The sequence below is a fragment of the Rhinolophus sinicus genome, chromosome 5 (assembly GCF_057876585.1).
Source record: "Rhinolophus sinicus isolate RSI-liver-muscle chromosome 5, RSI-T2T, whole genome shotgun sequence".
In the NCBI taxonomy this organism is placed as follows: Eukaryota; Metazoa; Chordata; class Mammalia; order Chiroptera; family Rhinolophidae; genus Rhinolophus; species Rhinolophus sinicus.
The window spans coordinates 44827310-44845971 of NC_142505.1; the positions used below are offsets into that span (position 1 = coordinate 44827310).

The window sequence follows — 18662 nt, forward strand, 5'->3', positions numbered from 1 at the left end:
CATTCAGCACCACAATAATGCTGCATAACAAATTACTCTCAACTCAGTAGCTTAAAATAAGTCGTTTATTCTTGCTCACCTCTTGGTGGGTTCCCTGATAGTTGACCGTTCTAGGCTGGGCTAGTGGGGTGGCTGTGCTTCCATGTGCAGACCCAGCGAGGCTTAGCTCCTTATTGTAGATAAGGGCTCAGGGTTGCTCTATATGTGTTCATTCCAGATCCCAGACCAAAGGAACAGCAGCTACCCTGGGGAGAGTTGGAATGCTTCTCATCATGAGGACGGACGTATATGAAGGTAAGCCACATTGCATAATCTCCACTGTATCAAGTCTGCTTACATCCTACTGGATGAGGCAAGTTACATGGCCAAGAACAGATTCAAGGGATGGGAAAGCATGATCTGCTACCACATGACCAAGCCTACCATCAGTCAAAGAAGTAAGTATATTTCTTGTGTGAGAGAGGAGGAGAGAATGGATATTTGCCGAACAGTTCTCTTCTTCCACAACCATCTAGCATTTGAGGGGCCTGTGCAAGGTCTCAACACATTCATTCATTTCCCTATGCAATCAAATAATACTTATTGAGTCTCTACTATGTGTCAGGCACTGTGCTTAGCACTGAGGTTATATTAATGAAGACATAGAAGAAATTGGGATGGAACGTGGGATCCTTCTAGGAGACCCAACTGAGGCCTGGTCTGATGGACAAAGGAGAGACAGATTGGAAGGGAGTAGGTTTAAGGTTTTGCAGTGAATACATTTGACATTTTCCGTATCCAGAGACTAAGCTCTTTCTAATAGTCTCTCACTTTCTGAGAGACACCAGGTAAAAATTTCCTGGTCTAAAAGGAATATGTGTGTCTGAGACTCTGAGTTCAGAAAAAAATCAGCATTGAAGATTCAGGGTGACCAAATAAGGGTTTGTGGAACCAGGACCTTGTCAGATCCAGGTATCATCTTCCAGGATGGTGAGGTTCCCAGAGAGATGGCTGCCATCTCAGAGAGTTCTAGGACTTGGTCAGATTTAACTCAATGGGATCAGTGAGCTAAACAGAAGCTTCCAGAACTCATGGAAACATCAGACGAGATGGCTAGAGGATGGCAGAGGTAAGCCTTGTGTGAATTTTCTGAAGTTGTGGCTGACTGATACATGTAAACCTAATTTTTCTTTGATTATGACTAATGTTTAGAGGTATCTTTAAATTTATTCACATACATGTTTCTGGTGGCCATTCTGATTGCATTTCACAAGAAAAGAATACAACTACATATGTGAATGTTTCATCCACTTGTGTCAGTGGGGCACAAAGTTTTAAGACCTATTTCAAGGAAAAAAGCTCTTCTAAGAAATAAAGAAACTGGAAAGTGAAATAACTAATGAGCTAGAAAGGAAGCTTTCATAAGTCACCCATCAAAGGAATAATTAAAGCTTGGTGAATATCCCAGGTGGCAATAGTCATTACCAAAAATATAATACACAAATATGATTAAACAGCATTGGTTTTTTACTCATTTAGTCAGTATTGAGTAGACAGTTGGCTAATTTTCAAAGTTTCACTGAATTTGGGCTTAGAAAGTCTAGTGTTAGCAACTAAGTTTTATGAACCATTGATGTTTCACGTTTGACTCTACACATAGAGTGGACAAGAGGAAACATTGCATAATCTGTTATGACAGCCAAACATTTTGTCAACCATTGCAGTTAAAAAAAAAAAAAAAAGCTCACCATGGCAATGACTTGTAGAGCTACCCCAATAAAATTTTCTCTTTCTCCTTACGGAATTTTGTCAGGCATAAGTTCAGTGGCCATTTTTGAAATCTACCATCTAAGGTTTCTGTAGAGTAGAGATCAGCAAACTACAACATGAGAACAAAATCTGTTCTGCCAACCTGATTTTTGTAAATAGAATTCTATGGGAACATAGATCTGCTCATTCATTTACATACTGTCCATGGCTAGTTCTGGGCTCCAATAGCAGAGTGGAGCAGTCACAACAGAGATGATATGGTCCACAAAGCTTAAAATACTGACTATCTGACCCTTTACAGAAAAGGTTTCCTGACTCCTGCTTCAGAGAGCAGGCTGGATGAATTGGCATGTGCACACACTGAGGCTAATAGGCAGGAACCCTTTTGGTTGTAAGTGATAAGATCCTTTCTGGAGTCTGGGTCTAGAGACCTGAAGTGTAGATGGGACTTCAGTTATGGCTAGGTCCATGGGCTCAAAGAATGTCACCAGGCTCTCTTATTCTCTGTCTCTTGCTTCTGCTTCCTATTGTATTGGCTTCATTCTTAGGTAGGTTTTCTTTAAGTGGTAGAAAAGATGGCCAGCGCAGATCTGGCCTTATAAAGTCCTTAGTTCTTATAACAGCTGAAAACAAACAAAGAAACAAATAAGCAAAAAACACAAAAACAGCTCTCTCCCACATCTATTGTAACCCCTATCTCTGTTCCGTAGGACTCTGATTGAGCTGAGTGCCCAACCTGGACCAGTTTCTGTGTTCAGGACGGTAGAAGGTTCTGTATTAAGTATTTTGTGTTCTAGGTCCCTCCTCCATTCATGGAATGGCAGGGGAAGGTCTATGTGTTTGATACCCTACCAGATGGGGAAAAAGGAGTTTCCAACAAAAATCAAAGGGAAACTAAGAATTACTGGAAAGTTTGGAGACAGCCTAGAATCTAAGAATCCTTTGGGAGGCTTATATTTCTAGTGTTTTACCTCTCAGTGTGATTTCGTCCAGCTGCTGAATTTTTCACCTCTGCCACCTGTTTTGCATCTTGCAACATCTGTCTACTTCTATGAATACTTTGCTCCGTGCTGCTCAGAACCTCTATTATTTCATTGCTTCCAAGTTCAATTATAGAAGCTGTTGTGTGATGCAGACTTTACTCTGGCCGTGTAGTATCTGAGGGCAAAAATAACAGCAAAGTATAGTAGAGGCAACTTAAAATTTCACATCAGTTGTTACTCTCAAGAAGACTTAGCCATTCTTCACCATAGTGACATTTTTTCTACCCTATGTGCCCTTAATGTCCCAGCTCAGCACAGACCATTCTTGGTCAATTCTTCCCTTAATACTTTTCTTCTCACTAGACTCCAGCCTCCCTACATTTCAAAGTTTGTGATATCTTTTGCTTAGAATGGTTTTCTTTTCTCTACCCTGCCTTCAGTAGGCTTCATAGCAATTTCTATCCCCCAAACTTGTTAAGGAGCTCTGAGAAACAAAATGCATCCCTGCAAGGTCATCAACCCTATAATACAAACAAAAGTTTTGCAAGTATTGGGCCATTATCACAATGGTTGTAGTAGAAGGGAGGAAGGAAGGCAGAAGGGGGCTAGGGAGGGTTTTGTTTGCTTTCACATTCATATTATTCTTTACATTTGGAAATTTCAGCCTTCATAAGTGGTCTTTCCTATAATGAAAACTTTACTCCTTTATCACTCAAGTGTATAACTCTCATGTGGCCAAAATCAGGGGTCATGTGCCTTTCTTTTGCCATGAGAGAAACATGTCTCAGGCAGTTACTGGACCAAGAAGTTGAGCATATGTGGAGAAGAACTGCATTGAACCCACAGCCTAGAGCCAAGTCCAGGAGTCTAGAAGGAACACATCTAGATCAGCTAGAGCTCAGGTATCCTGCAGCATGAGAAAACTATTTGTTGTTGTAAGCCATTACACTTCCAAGGATGTTTGTTACGCAGTATTATTGCAGGAGTCGCTGACTGACAGGTTGAGGTTGAGAGTCAAACCCAGTTTGTGTGCACAGCTCTTGCTCTTTGCCAGACCACTCCCTCTTCTTACCTCTAAGACACTTATTTTTGTCTTAGCATATGAATGCCTTTCTTCTCTTCTTCCTATTAAACTGTCAGTTCCTTAAGGACAGAAAATTCATCTTTCCTGTGCCCCCCAGTCTATAGCATAAATCTTTGTACCTTGTTGCTGTTCAGTAAAGATTTTGGATGAACAGTAAATTTTAACCTCATGTTGATCATAGCCACAGATGGAAAATTTTATCCTAATTAACTGCTGGAGAATAAATATCACTGGTCCCAGGTGGGACCAGATGAGACCTAGACATGAATTTGCACAAACTCCTCTCCCTAATAGTGACAGAGCTTAGACCTCATAGCAGAAGTTGTGAGGAGAACCACAGTAATTTGCTTCTACTAGCTAATGGTTTTACCATTATTTCACCTTAGTACATGGTGAAAGGTATTTGGGGGTTCATCTGAAAATGTTTGTGATTAGATTAAGTGACTGCATAAAATGGGAATGGTTTAGAGATATTATCTGCCTTCCCAAGAAAAGCCATTCTGTTTGCTAAGAAAACTGGGGAGAGTTCTTATCTCTGTTACTTTTTTTATTTCTTGGTTTAAGTCAAGTAGTCTTCCTTAAAATGACCAAAAAGCATGATATATTTTTGTGTAATAGCTGCTATACCTGTGTTGTTTTATGACTTCTGGTGGTATATAACTGTTCTAACAAAAATGTGTATTAAGCTATAAGAAACTGTGGTACCTTGCTTAAATTCTCAGAGTAACACATGAATAAAGTATTCAACAGATCAAGGTGAAAATATTATAGGTCAAATATAGGTGGGGGTGGAATGGCTAAAAAAGAAAAGGCAACCCACCCAGAACATTGTGTGATGATGCTTTGTCTTGATCCTGAAAAAACTTTGGCTGTTTTTAGCCCAATGGTAGTAAAAATAGGGAAGGCTATTTCAGACAAAAAAGGCTCAAAATAGGTCTGTGATCATCTCTTGTCAGATGATACCAGGGAGAGCAGATGTGGAACTCTTCAGTATGTTCACACTGTCTCTGCCTTGGCAAAACCGAATGACCTGGCAGGTCCTCAGAAAAGAGGGAAGATAAAATAATTTTAGCATCTGGCTGAGGTCCAAGGAAATTAAATGTGTCTTGGTTATACCTAGGTGAAGATTTCTTCGAAAAGCCCCACGGTGACTTTCATTTGCAACTGAACAGGGACAAGTTCTGAAAAAATGTCACTGTGATCCTTTGTGACATAAAGCCCTCTTACTCCCCTCAGGGAGAGAGTTTGGTTCAAGGTATGTGAGCTTCTGAGGCAGAGACTGCAGGCATTTCAGAGAAGCCTCCTAGAATTATTAGAACACCTCCGCACAGGCCGGTGGTCTATCTCCTTGTGGTACCGCAGCGATTCCACTAGAGCAGGGGGGTCCACACTTTTTTCAATGTTTTTCACCAAGGGCCATATGCAGTAAAATACACAAACAGCCGGGCCACTCACGAGGTGGAGTACGTATTGCCTCACCTGGTTTATTTAGGTAAACTAAATATATTTTTGGAATTTGCTGCGGGCCAATTAACAATGGATTGCAGACCGCAGTTGGCCCGCGGGCCGCAGTTTGGACACCCCTGCACTAGAGGACACCCCTGACTTTCAACATTGGATGACCAGAAGTTCATTCCAGTTGGGATATTAATCACAGAGACATTGAGCCATTCAAATCTTAGTGCACATGTACAAATTTATATGGGAACTGGAGCAGGCAGGGGGACTAAATATGCATATCTGCCTAACTAGCACATCTTAAACTCTCTGATCCATTCACGTCATTCTTTCAACAAGTGTTCATCAGTGAGCGCCTGCCGTGTGCCAGACGCGCAGGAGACCATGCTACAAGCTGCAGTGTTGTGGTAAATGAAACAGACTATCTGTGTCCTTGGGAAGCTTATGTCCTAGGAGATCGGACAAGTCAGTAAGTCAGCTAATTTCAGATAGTGGAAACAGTAAAAGCAATGTAAGACAGGACCGTGAGAGTAAATGGGGGTGAGGGACGAGGATGCTGTGTACGTATGATTCTTGGTGGTTTCATTTGTTTCTGAAGACCAGCTAGAACCCTATTAACAGTTTATGAGCAGGGCCCGTAAATCCCTTTGTTTAAGCTAGTGCCATTTGGGCTTCGGTCATTTCTAGTCAGAGCCCTAACGCACTAATAAAGCAAGGGCTGGACTCCTGAGCCTGACATTTGAGGCCACCCTCAGTCTAATCCCAGTTGACGTTGTGAGGCCTGATTCCCACTGCACTGCCAAAGCCCCTTCATTCTGCCTGCACCCAGCCCTGTTGTATCTGGTGGCTTCCTGCCGTGACTTCCTTACACAAGAGAACAGAGGAAGTGGTTTGCGAACTTACAGTGGAACCCTTTCGTGCTGCCCATTTTCTAGAATTCCTCTTGCCCAAAGCCTCTTGCCCAAAGGCTACCTGTCAAAGTATATATTTTGCCTTAAGGCCCCATTCGTGCCTTCCCTCCTCCAAGATAAATTTTATCTTCAGATAAAATTAATATCCTTCTCATCGTACACTGAGACTCTGTCAAAACACTTAATAAAATTTCCCATGTTATATAAATTTGCCTTGCAGTATAATTACTTATATTATGGGTGTAATTGCACCAGTAGCATATGAATTCCTAAAGAGTGAAGTCTGCACATTTCTGAAAACTTTGTATCATCTTCAGTGCTTGGCAACACGGTAAATCAGTCTGTCTGGTTCAAAAGCATCCGGCATGTGTGAAGTGCTGTACAGAGTTAGGGGTAATAAAAGTAAGAGCAGCCAACCATATTTGGTGCGCTTACTCTGTACCAGGCAAGGTGCTCAGTGCTTGAGATATAACGTGTAACCCTTCTTTTGGCTGACATAGGATTAACTTTTCTAACAGGCAGACTCGGAAGTCTCTGTGGCTTACTTCTCACATACGTGTGAGTCCAGGATGGGAATTTGATTGACAGATTACCCCGAAATGATTGAGAGACCAGGTGTCTTCCACAGCAGTCGGTAGCATCTAAAGTCATTTGTTGGGTCCTGTCCATCAGGAGGCCGTGTGTGTGTGTGTGTGTGTGTGTGTGTGTGTGTGTGTGTGTGTGTATGTCCATGGAGGGTCCTGTGGGTCGGGCCTAGAGGTGGCAGATATCACTTCTGCCCCGACTACTGGTGAGAATTTGATTGCGTGATCCCATCTAGATGCAGAGAGGGCTGCGAAACATGGTCGCTGGCTGAGCAGGGCTCCCCAGCACAGCTCTACACTAGGGACAGGGAGCATGATCCTGGGGGTGCAGCTAGCTGCTTACGCCGTCATCACCGTAAGTACCCAATGGGATAGGTTCTATTTCCGCCCAGCTCTTAAGGTAAGAAATTCAGAGCAATGAAATGACTTACTCAAGGTAACCCCTAGAGAGTACAGAACCAGGATTTGCAGCCACATCTCTGACTTTCAAAATCCACGTTGGTATTGCCACATAAGAAGCATCATTCTTTTTGCTCCTCATTCTGCTGTACTTACCAGATTGCAGGAAATGGTTCCAATGTCGGTCTCCCACTCCTGAGAATGCTTACGAGTGTTAATCCTTCTGGGGTCTCTCTCCAAGCATTCCATTTGTTCCAGGTATTTCTGTTGTTTTGCCAGACCCATGCTCCCATCTGTGGCCAGACCTGTACCCTTCTCATAAACTCTTCTGGGTGTTGGTGCATCCAGACCTATGCTTCATGCTCTTGGGCTCTATGCTTGGAGGACCATGATATCCAACAGCTGTGGATCTGCCTCTCGGAGTAAATAGAGACATTACCATGGGGGCATTTGATGCAAGGTAGTGTGTCTCATCTTAGGAAAAGCTATGTGGGGAGGAGGGATGCAGAGAAAGAGAGTGGGAGAAAGCCTGCCTTTCTCAGAATGAAATATAACTCAATATTGAAAAGTAAACATGGAGAGAGAAATGGACACAGTTCTTCCCACAGCTTGTGATTGCTCTTCCTAGAAGGAGGGCTGAAACTAGAAATCACTGTTGGCTCTTAGCTTTCATATAGTAAACTATCAGTGGATTTATTTTTATTGAGGATATCCTCTGTTTCCTCATGTTTTATGCTGTGGACCATTCAGGAGGGCTTTTTATTAGTTAACGTCTTGGCTGTCAGTCCATTTGGGGAGGTGAAACATCTGCATGAAAATGATAACAGGTGGATGCCTTTCGCCCAAAGGTATGCTGTGATGGTGAGTGTTGTTGGCAGTCAGAGAAGGGGGGGTCTGTGTGGATTGGGCAGCCAGAAACGGCTTCCTAGGGGAGGGGGGACTTGCTTGGAAGCCAGAGAGATGGGATGGAATTTAAATAAGAGGAAATGGAATTGCAGGGTGTTTCTGGCCAAGAGAGAGTTGTTGGAGATGAAGGAATAGAGGCACAGCCAGGGTCCAGGGAGGGTAGAGATGAGAACTGACCAATTGCAGGGCGGCGGCAGCAGTGGTGGGGGCAGGGCACGTGGAGGGAAGACTGAAGAGGGTAACAGGGGTCTGAGGACAAAGTGTCTTTGGAAGGCAAAGGGAGAAGTGTCAGCAACTGAGCAGAGGGTCCCATTTGCTGCTATTCACCACAAGGCTGGTTCTTCCCTGATATGGAAGCGGTGAGGAGGGCTGTTGTTCCAGGCCTTGGTGGGCCTGGAATGGCCAGAATCTAAGAAGAGTTATTCATTCTATGTCCCTGTAACCTTTGTCCTTCTCTACCCTCAACCACCACCATCACCCTCGCAGAGCAGAGAAGGCATCCCTCCAATTCCCAATCCTCAGAATGTTCATGCATGAGCATGTGAGGTGTGCCAAAGGACAGCCCCTCCTACAGGGCTCTGCTTTGCTTACCTTTTGGGGAGTCCCAGGGACAGGTTCTCAAAAAGCAACTCAGCATGAACATATGTCCAGCCAGTTGGGTGAGTGCAGAGCTTAATTAAATTTGATTTACCAAAATGTAGAAATATGCCACGTCTTGATCTTAGCATTTTAGGGTAATTTTTGCTGCTTCCATCATGCACCAGGGCAACTGATGCAGGGAGGGCACCCCCTCCAACCTCCCTTCAGACCCTTTTGCCATTTGTGACTACCCTGGGTCTAGGGTGCCTTCCCTCCTGACCCACGTTTGCTTTCTCAGGAAACAGACTCTGAGACAGGAATTGTGAGCAGAAATTTCCCTGGACAGAGCCACGCCTGTAGCAGACCGCAGGAGGCAGGATCCGGCAGAGGAAGGACTGAGCCACAGGCTAGTTGCAGGGAGCTCACGAGCAGGACTAACCCTTCAGAGCGAACTCCCCAGGCTAGGGGCTCTGTTATGTACCCCCACACTGAACCCAGTCATTACTTGCAGCGGGCATGACCTTGGTCGGACAGCTCCCCAGCCAAGGGCAATTCCTGGTAGAATGGCAGCTGGGGAATGAGAGCTTTGGGCCTGAGAGCTGGAGGCGGGGGTCCTCTGGGCAGGTCAGCACAGCACCCACTACAGCTCCCAGTGCCAGCGCTTGAGTTTTTTTCAGCAGAGACAAAGACACCCTCAGGCTGCTGGGCCTTCTTTGCCAGTTCCCTCAGAAAGCCTGGTGGTGCCTGGGGATTTACATGCCCCAGGGGCAGCCCCTAACCAATGACTGATAGAAACCCCGCAGCTTCCTTCACCCCCACAGCAACCATCCTGAAGAGTGACCCACGCTGTCTCCAGAACTTGCCCATGGGAGTGAGCTACATTTCTCTCCTTGGGAGGGGTATTTGCCTGATATCCCACCCTTGTGTAGTCTTCTTACCTTCTGGGTTTCACTTTTTCTTCTAGAAATGCTTTATAATAACTCACTTTCCCCTGAGTTCTCAACTCAGTATTGCCTACTTCTGGAGAACGCAATCCAAGACCACCAGCTTTGTGACTCTGGGGTATATCATTTCTCTAAGCCTCAGTTTCCTTATCTGTAAAATGAGCGTAGCAATAACAATGAGTTTATGGGGTATTTGTGAAAACTATGAGAAAGTACCTAGTACAAAGTAAGTATTGGATAAATAAGCTATCGTTAGTGGAAAAGTAATAATATTTGATGTTGGAACGAGTAGCCCCCCCCCCCCCCCCCCCCAAATAGTGCATGGTTCTGGCTAAAAAGTGAGAGCATTGGATTTTCTAGGATTGGATGCGAAACTCTTCCTATACCCACAGTCTCCTTTCTGCATTGGTTTCAGCTTCAGTCACAAGCATTGGCCACAAATAAATTGCCAGTAAGCGGCTTTAGGGCACTGCCTACTTTTTTTTTTAAAGGGTGAAAGGAGGAAATCCCTACAGGAGAGGTTCTAAGTGTTCTTTCGCATTTCTGTATATTGAGTTTCCTGATTAGCCTCTCCTTATAAAGCACCTCTTGAACTAACTAAATTAGTTTGAGATGAAACTTTAGCTCATTTTCACATGCCACCCAAGTGGAAGTGCCTGATGTAGTATTTAGAATGTGAGTTTCACTACATTTTTAAACTTTTTTTCACTGGGGATCTTGGTGGTCAGAGGCTTCGTTGAGAACTGATGGGGAGAAGAAGGGCTCCTCGTCCCTGGGGTCACCTCCACCCTGGATCCAGCTCTCCTGCCGTCCTTGTTGGCAGGAGCCATTGCTCTGCCACCGTGGTGATGTGGAAACCACGTGCTACCCTTGAGGATGGATGGCTCTGCAGGACCATCCTTGGCTGCTGTCCCCCGCCTCGGCTGCCAAGAGCAAGCCTGGCATGTTGACTTGAACTTGTCAAGGAAGCTCTGCTCTGTTGATTGTGCTGCCAGAAGAATTAGAATTGTGTTACAAAGGATGCTGAGTTCCTTTTGAGCTTCAGTGAAAAAGAATACAGAGATTGTTGGTAATCTCTGTCATGGCTCTTGGTAGGAGATTATGGCATGTGTTTACCAGTCTGGCCTAGAGTGCACATTTCTGCAGAGATTTTAGGTTTTCTATGGTGAAATTTCCCAACTTTTATATATTACTATATTGTATATTGGATTCTATTGTAATTTGGAATATATTAATATCAACATATATGTAATTATATATATATATATGTGTATATATATATATATGAATCTCAATAGAGGAGGAATATGGGTAATATCATCCATCTGTATCCCTTCTAACATTCTTCCAAATTCCCATTCTCAAGGTGAAGTCAATTATCAACTAAAATTACCTCTACTTACAAACTGTACAACCTTTGACAACTTATTCAGCTTTTCTGTGACTTGATTTCCTCATCTGTTAAATGGACGTAATGAAAGGATCTGCCTCCTAGAGTGGCTGGGAGAGAACTAAATGAGTTGTAGCTCTGTGGTGCTCAGAACAGTGCCTGGTACTTAACTAGACTGAGGTGTGTCGGCTGTTACAATGCTAAAATCATGTTATTGTTGCTTAAGCACCCACTGTTTGCCATCAACCAACGTTCTGTGGAGGCTGCTCGTCAATCGCCAGGGCTGTCCACTTATCTTCCTTTTCAGTCTGGAGGATAAGTAAATCTTTTAAAGTTTAGGTCAGCACTGTTGATTTTCTGCTGAAGTTTCCAGGCCATGCAGACCTCGGGGAAAGCTTCTTCTGTGACAATGCTGAGACCACGCGAAGGGACACACAGATACATGACAAAGACTAAGGATTTGAAATTAAAATCACCATTTCTTTTTCCCTCTTTACCATACTATTGATGGAATCTAGCTATTAAAAATAACTTTTTAAATGACTTAGCTCATCTGGTTTCCCCTTTTTGGGGGGGCAAGGATCAGTATCAGTTAGCCTAGCCTCTGCAAAGCAGTGTGAGGTTAGAGAAAGAACTAGGGTTTTGGTGTCAGAGTTGGGTTTGAATCTGGCCCCACCAGGAGCTGTCTGTGAATCTGTAAGCAAAATTATTTGACCTCACCAAGCCTCCCTTTTCTTAGCTGTAGAATGGAATCCTAGCCAAGCACTGGGTCTCTGCGAATTGGTATTGACGTGGTCTGTTTAGTGAGGATTGTGTTTCACGATGAGAGTCCTGACGCCCCACAAACTTCTGAAGTGCCTTCTGAATCTTCAGGGAAGAAATTCAATTATATCTAGCTTGTCTCAAATATAATGTACTGTAGTTTAAGCCTTTGAGCGTCATTAACCTGTGTAGGCAGATCTGGTAATTTTGTTCAGATAACAGAATTGTTCCTGACCCAGGACTGGTCTCCATAGCGTTGGCCAGTTGGTTGCTGGATAACAGAATTCCTTTTCCCAGAGACACACTGTTAGGCCTGGATTAGCTGCCCAGAATCGCCCTCAGATGCCCATTTAACATCTAAGCCCTGTGGGGCATAAAGTTTAAAATCTGACTCCATTGGGTTTATGTAGTTTTCAGCATACTTGAGTTTGATTCTACCTTGGTCACTTACTAACTTTGGAATCGTAGTTTCTCTAAGCCTCAGTTTCCTTATTTGTAAAACAAAAACGAAAATGTCTTTTTCATGGGGTGCTTGGGAGATTAGGTGATGTTTGGTTCACAGTAACTGTTCAATCAACTGTAGTTGGGCCTACTTCTCTATTATTGTTGTTACTTTTCGGACTAAATATATCAACATTGTTGTTGAGGAGAATTCCAGCTTCCTGCTTCAGGAGCCCACCTCTGGACACTGGAACCAGGTGCTGTGGAACCAGTGTTTCTCCAGATCTCAGTCTTTGAGGGAGGCTCACACCATAAGGGGAAAGTGTCCCAGGGGATCTGAGTTTGGGGGGATAAAGTAACAGGATGGGGCCTTTAGGATGTAGAAGTTGTGGAGAGCCTGGCCAGCTAGCGAGTACCCCTGGGTTGAATTTCAGCTTCATTTCAATCACTGCCTTTGTCCTTCACCAGCCTGGAGACCCAGGGGTCTCCACCTCACTCTTCCGTGAGGATTCTTCTCCACTGGAGCCCCAAGAAAGGGCGTTTCACAGGTTTCCCTACGCTTCTGCTCCTCGTGCAAGCACCAAACTCATTCAGCTTTTTCTTAAACAGTTTTATTTTATATTACAAACATTGAAATTTGTTTTTAAGTTTACATATGATAAAATTTACTCTTTTTGGTACATGATTTTATGAGTTTCGATAAATGTAGAGCATCATGTAACCATCACCCAAATCAATGTACAGAAAGAACATCACCCTCCAAAATTCTCCCACATTATTCTTTTTCAGTCTCCTTGATGTGTTATACTCCTGATGAAAAAAAAAGGTCAGGCAGAGGTAATATAAGTAGCTCTCTTTTGCAACTTGCCCCTTACTCAACCTTTCGTGAAAGACAGAGTCCCCTAGAAGAGGTTAATGAACCACAGAGGACTGTAACGTGAAGTCTGTTGCTTTCTAGGTTCTCCAAGATTTCTCATGGGAACCAGAGCAAGGGTTGGGGCTTCAAAGCAAGGGGCTCCCAGGGACAGAGGGCCCAGATGGATCAAAGAGATGGGTGGGCTTAGAGTCAGGGAGTCAGTGGTACCATCGGAGCTTTGAGAGTTCTTCTTCCCCTGCTCTCTCATCACACATCAGCCTGCCGCGAAAACATCCTGGACTGTAATAGAATGAGCTGAAAAGCAAAGACTGGCTCAGAGCAGAGGATATAGGAGTAAATGGGGAAGAGAAAACAGGAGGGGAGAGGAGTATTAGAGGATTGAACTGGAGAGCAGAGAGAAGCTCCAAGTTTGTTTTCTGAAAGGACTTGCATTAGAACCCTGCCAGCCCGTTGTCCTCTTTGTGTGAATGAGAATACGTAGCCCTCTCCTCCTTTCCAGCTATGCACCCATGGCTAGGAGAGGGCAGTGTGGCCGGGGTCTCTGCCATCACCTGACCCCCTCATCAGGCGTCCTTGCACAGGGCACAACCTGAACACCCCTTCAGCAGGAACCCCCGCTTGAGTTCTCACACGAATCATGAGTACATGTTCAATTCATCATTCTCCAGTTACCTGCATGGCAAAGATTTGGCTGAATAACAAATTATTTGTGGAGACCACAACGGCTTCAGCCATCAAACTTTTTGGCAGAGATATTAAAAATGCAGGCACACATTTTCCATTAGGACACTGGTTGTCCATATATCTAGATGAGATCTTATTATTGAGACCCTGAGGTAAAGGCTTGTATTTCAGTAGCTGGCAGCAGTCCTCTGCCTTTGTGTTTCAAATTTCAGGGAAAAAAAATATCAAATGTCAAAATGTGTGTCACTCTCTAAATAAAGTTTTACACCAGGGAATGGGAGAAACGTTGCTATTGAATCATTTGATGCCGTGCCTGACAGGGATACTGATGACTGAATAAACAGCCTGATGAAGACTGAGGGGGGAAGTCGGAGTATTTTGCTAGGCATGGCATTTAAGATTTGTATCGAGCAATGTTGAAGTTTCCTCCTTTGCTTTTGTACCACCTGCAAAAATATCACCCTTGCACCAGAGATCCTGTGTGTAAGTTACATTCATCGTGGGTGCAGCATCTCATTCACTGGGAACATGGATTAGTGTTTTAGTCCTTGGAAGCCATGGGTTGTAAGCTTTTCAAAGATGATCATTTCCTTTTTTTAAATTAAAGTTTATTGGGATGACCATTGTTAGTAATGTTACATAGATTTCAGGTGTTACATAGATTTCTGTAATACATCATGTATATCTCACATTGTATGTTCACCACCCAGAGTCAGTTCTCTTTCCATCACCACATATTAGACCCTGTTTACCCTTTTCTAGAGCCTCCCTCCCCCCTTACCCTTTGGTAACCCCTAAACTATTGTCTGTGCCTATGAGTTTTTGTTCCTTCATTTGTTTGTCTTGTTCTTTTGTGGTTTTCAGTTTTGTATACCACTTATCAGTGAAATCACATGGTTCTCTACTTTTTCTGTCTGATTTATTTCACTTAGCATTATAATCTTAAGATCCATCCATGTTGTCACAAATGGTACTATTTCATCTTTTCTTATGGCAGAATAGTATTCCATTCTGTATATATAACCACAACTTCTATATCCATTCGTCTATTGAAGGACATTTTGGTTGTTTCCATGTCTTGGCCACCGTACATAAAGCTGCAATGAACATTGGAGCACATATGTATTTATGGATACATGTTTTCAGAGTTTTTGGGTAGATACCCAGGAGATGGATTGCTGGGTCATAGGGAGCATGGTATTGACAGAAAAACAGACACACAGACCAATGGAATAGAATTGAGAACCTAGAAATAAACCCACATAAATATGGACAGATAATTTTTGACAAAGAAGCCAAAAACATAATGGAGGAAAAACAGCCTCTTCAATAAATGGTGCCAGGAGAATTGGAAAGACACGTGCAAAAGAATGAAACTGGACTGCTATCTGTCACCATGTACCAAAATTAATTCAAAATGGATCAATGACCTAAGCATAAGACCTGACACAATAAACTGCATAGAAGAAGACATAGGTACTAAACTTATGGACCTTGGGTTCAAAGAGCATTTCATGAATTTGACTCCAAAGGCAAGGGAAGTAAAAGCTAAATTAAATGAATGGGACTATATCAACCTTAAAAGCTTCTGCACAGCCAAAGAAACCATCGACAAAATAAAGAGGCAACCAACTGAGTGGGAGAAGATTTTTGCAAACAGTGCCTCCGATAAGGGGCTAATATCCAAAATATACAAGGAACTCATACAACTCAACAACAGAAAAATAAACGACCTAGTTGAAAAATGGGCAGAGGACCTGAAGAGACATTTCTCCAAAGAGGACATACAAATGGCAAATAGACATGTGAAAAAATGCTCAACATCGATAATCATTGGAGAAATGCAAATAAAAACCACAATGAGATATCACCTCACCTCAGTTAGAATGGCTATCATCAACAAGAAAAATAGTAACAAGTGTTGGAGAGGCTGTGGAGAAAAAGGAACCCTCATACACTGTTGGTGGGAATGCAGACTGGTGCAACCGCTATGGAAGGCAGTGTGGAGGTTCCTCAATTTTATTTTTTTTTTATAATACTGCCTGACAGCTCAAGTTTTGGCCTCAATACATTTACTCAGCACATGAATCTATTGAGTTGATGAATTGAATATGCACGGCAATAACATATAAAAAGTATTTTTATTTCTGTAAGTATTTCTGAGCAATGCTAATTCTTCTTGCTGTGCTGGTAGGTAAAGTGAGTTAGAGGAAAGATTTTAGAGCTTGGTTCACATCTGTCCCTTTTCTGCTTCTTACTACGGTCAAGCGCCACTTAACAATGGGGATGCGTTCTAAGAAATGCTTTGTTAGGTGATTTTTATCATTGTGCAAACATTGTAGAGGACACTTGCACAAATCTAGATGGTCTAGCCTACCATGCACCATCGTATTTGCAGCCTGTCATTGACCAAACTGTTATGTGTCACATAACTGTATTTGTGTAACCTTAGGAAAGGAAAATATTATGAGTCTGTTTTCTCTTTTGTAAAAGAGGGATGGGAATATCTATTTCATAGGGAAAAGGATCCAAGATAACAAATGTGAATATTCTCAGGATGGCGTCTAAAATATAGCAATTGCTCAATGAATCTAGTCTTCTTTCTTTAATTGCTTGGTATTTTCAGGGAATAAACTGTTCTACATTAGTAAATATTCAGATAGATAACTCTTCATGTAAGCTATTATGAAGCGGATACAGACACAAAAACACAACTGTGATAGTCATATTTGGCTGTTCATCAAATACTTTCAGGTCTTCTTTGCAGGCACAGGGTAGGATTACATTTTGCCATATCATGTTAAGTTAAATGTGGCCATGGAACTTAATTTGGCCAATGAAATACGACAAGTTACATGAGGGAAGGCTGAAGAACCAATGTGTAATTTGTCATCTTCTAATCCCACTGTCTTAGCGGTTGTGGTAGCACAAATCTCCAGTAACAGGAAGGAGCAGAGTCCACTTGTTGACCAACAATGGACATAGATCACGAGTGAGGAATAACCTCTGCTATAAAGACAATGAATTTTTTTTTTAACCACAGTATAACCTAGCTTATTCTGACTGTCATATGAACTAACCATTTGATCAGGTTCATTGAGTTGGTCCTGTTCCCAGTTACAAGAACCTTATAAAATAGTGTTAGAAGAGAACTTGTGCTAGATTCCACCTCAGTAATGATTTAGAAAGTTTGGAAAACTCTTAAATTTTTAGTGTGGCTTAGTTAAAGACTGTAGCTATTTTGGAAAATTTCCTATTTCACCAGTGACCATATCAAGGGTGGGACTTTGGGAAGATTTGGCTCTTCATATCTTCATCAGCCCCATTTATTAATACAGATCTGCATGGTCCAATATGGTCGTCTAATATGGTAGCTGCTGGTCTCCTATGGCGAGTACACTTAAGTTAAATAAAATCAAACATTTAATTTCGTAGTCACACAAATCATATTTCAAGACATCAATAGCCACATGTGGCTAGGACATACATAGAACATTTGCATCATTGCAGAAAGTCCTGTTGGGGTTTGTCTGTATCCTTGATGCAGACAATTTCTGCAGACAAATTCTCTCAAAGATACATGAAGTTCTATACGATTGAAGTATTTCTTCTAGCCAGATGGTCATCTCTTAAGCCCTCACCCATAGAGATTAATTCGCCACAGCATCTGTATCTTATCCTCCAGTTGAACACTCTCAAAATGCAAAGGACAAGAAGATTTCCTTGGGCTTTCCATAGAAAATGTACTCAATACATCCAAGGCTGCGACTGCTGTTGGTGGTATTTGAGGTCAGGGAATTGATGTTCATTGTCTTTTTACAAAGCAGAGTTCCCCATGGACTTAAAGAGGAAATTTGAGCTGTAATGAAATAAAGGTGAGTCTGGGTAATTCTTATTTAACAAATGGTCCTTCGTGTCAGGCAAGTGTTGTGTTCTTTTTATATCAAAGTTTACAAGGTCTGTGGATTGAGTAATCCTTTCTCCAGACAAAACTGACTAGGATAATAACCTCTCTCAGTTAACATTAACTTGGGGGCTAAATACGGGTATATCAGTCTGGATATCCTAAGTGATGCTGCTGGGACAACCAACCTCAAGGTCTCAGTGCCTAGAACAACAAAAACCTATTTCCCATTTATGCAAGTTGTCTGGGGCTCCAGGTGGCCATCCTGAGCAGTTCTCCATTTCCTATGATCCAGTCATCCTTCCATGTCAACATGAAGTGTCCCTGATCACTGCTGCGAGAGGAGAGTGCTAGAATATACCACACCAACAGATAAGTGCTCCAGACACATGCCACTTCTTCTCACAGCCTATTGGCTGGCATTAGTCATATGGCCCTTTCCACATGCAGTGTGGGTGGGAGTCAGGGAAGTGTAATCCTTCCATGCATTTGGAAGGAGAGGGTAACTAGATGTAAGAGAGCATTAGATGCCTCTACCACAGTGTATGACATGTATTTCTAATTAAATACATTAAATGTGTAGGTCTCCAGAGAGCCAAATGGCTGATGTTTTAATAATGTTGGATGTTGGTAATGTGATCAGATTCCCATAATTCCAAAATTTTCTGCCAGCTCATGAGATAAGTAAGAGTTGATTTCCATGTTTTTATGAACTGAGTTTGCACTTTTATACCAAGCTTCCATCCACTGCCAGATTCTTTGGGGGTAGCTATAAAAAAGTGCCATGGCCTGTGACTTTAATCAAGTTAACTTTTCTCAGGGGATAGAAAATGAGATGGCAAGATTAGATTATTCTTTGTCTCTTTCCAACACTGTTCTGGTTTCTATAGATTTTCAAGGCTGCTGTTAGCAATCCTGAAAGATAACCCTTCTGAATATACAGAGGACTCTAAATGCTAGTGTGAGCTTGAGCCTGCTTTGTTTTTTGCACCACTCATAAGCATAAA

General features: G+C 42.6%; 1 long non-coding RNA gene across 1 annotated transcript in view; it reads left to right on the plus strand.

The window, feature by feature from the left end:
* Positions 1-214: 214 nt before the first annotated feature.
* Positions 215-18662, plus strand: part of LOC148758241 (uncharacterized) — a 96899-nt gene continuing 78451 nt past the window's right edge. Inside the window, exon 1 of the long non-coding RNA XR_016021437.1 lies at positions 215-294. This is a non-coding gene — a long non-coding RNA (uncharacterized LOC148758241). The remainder of the gene's footprint in view (positions 295-18662) is intronic.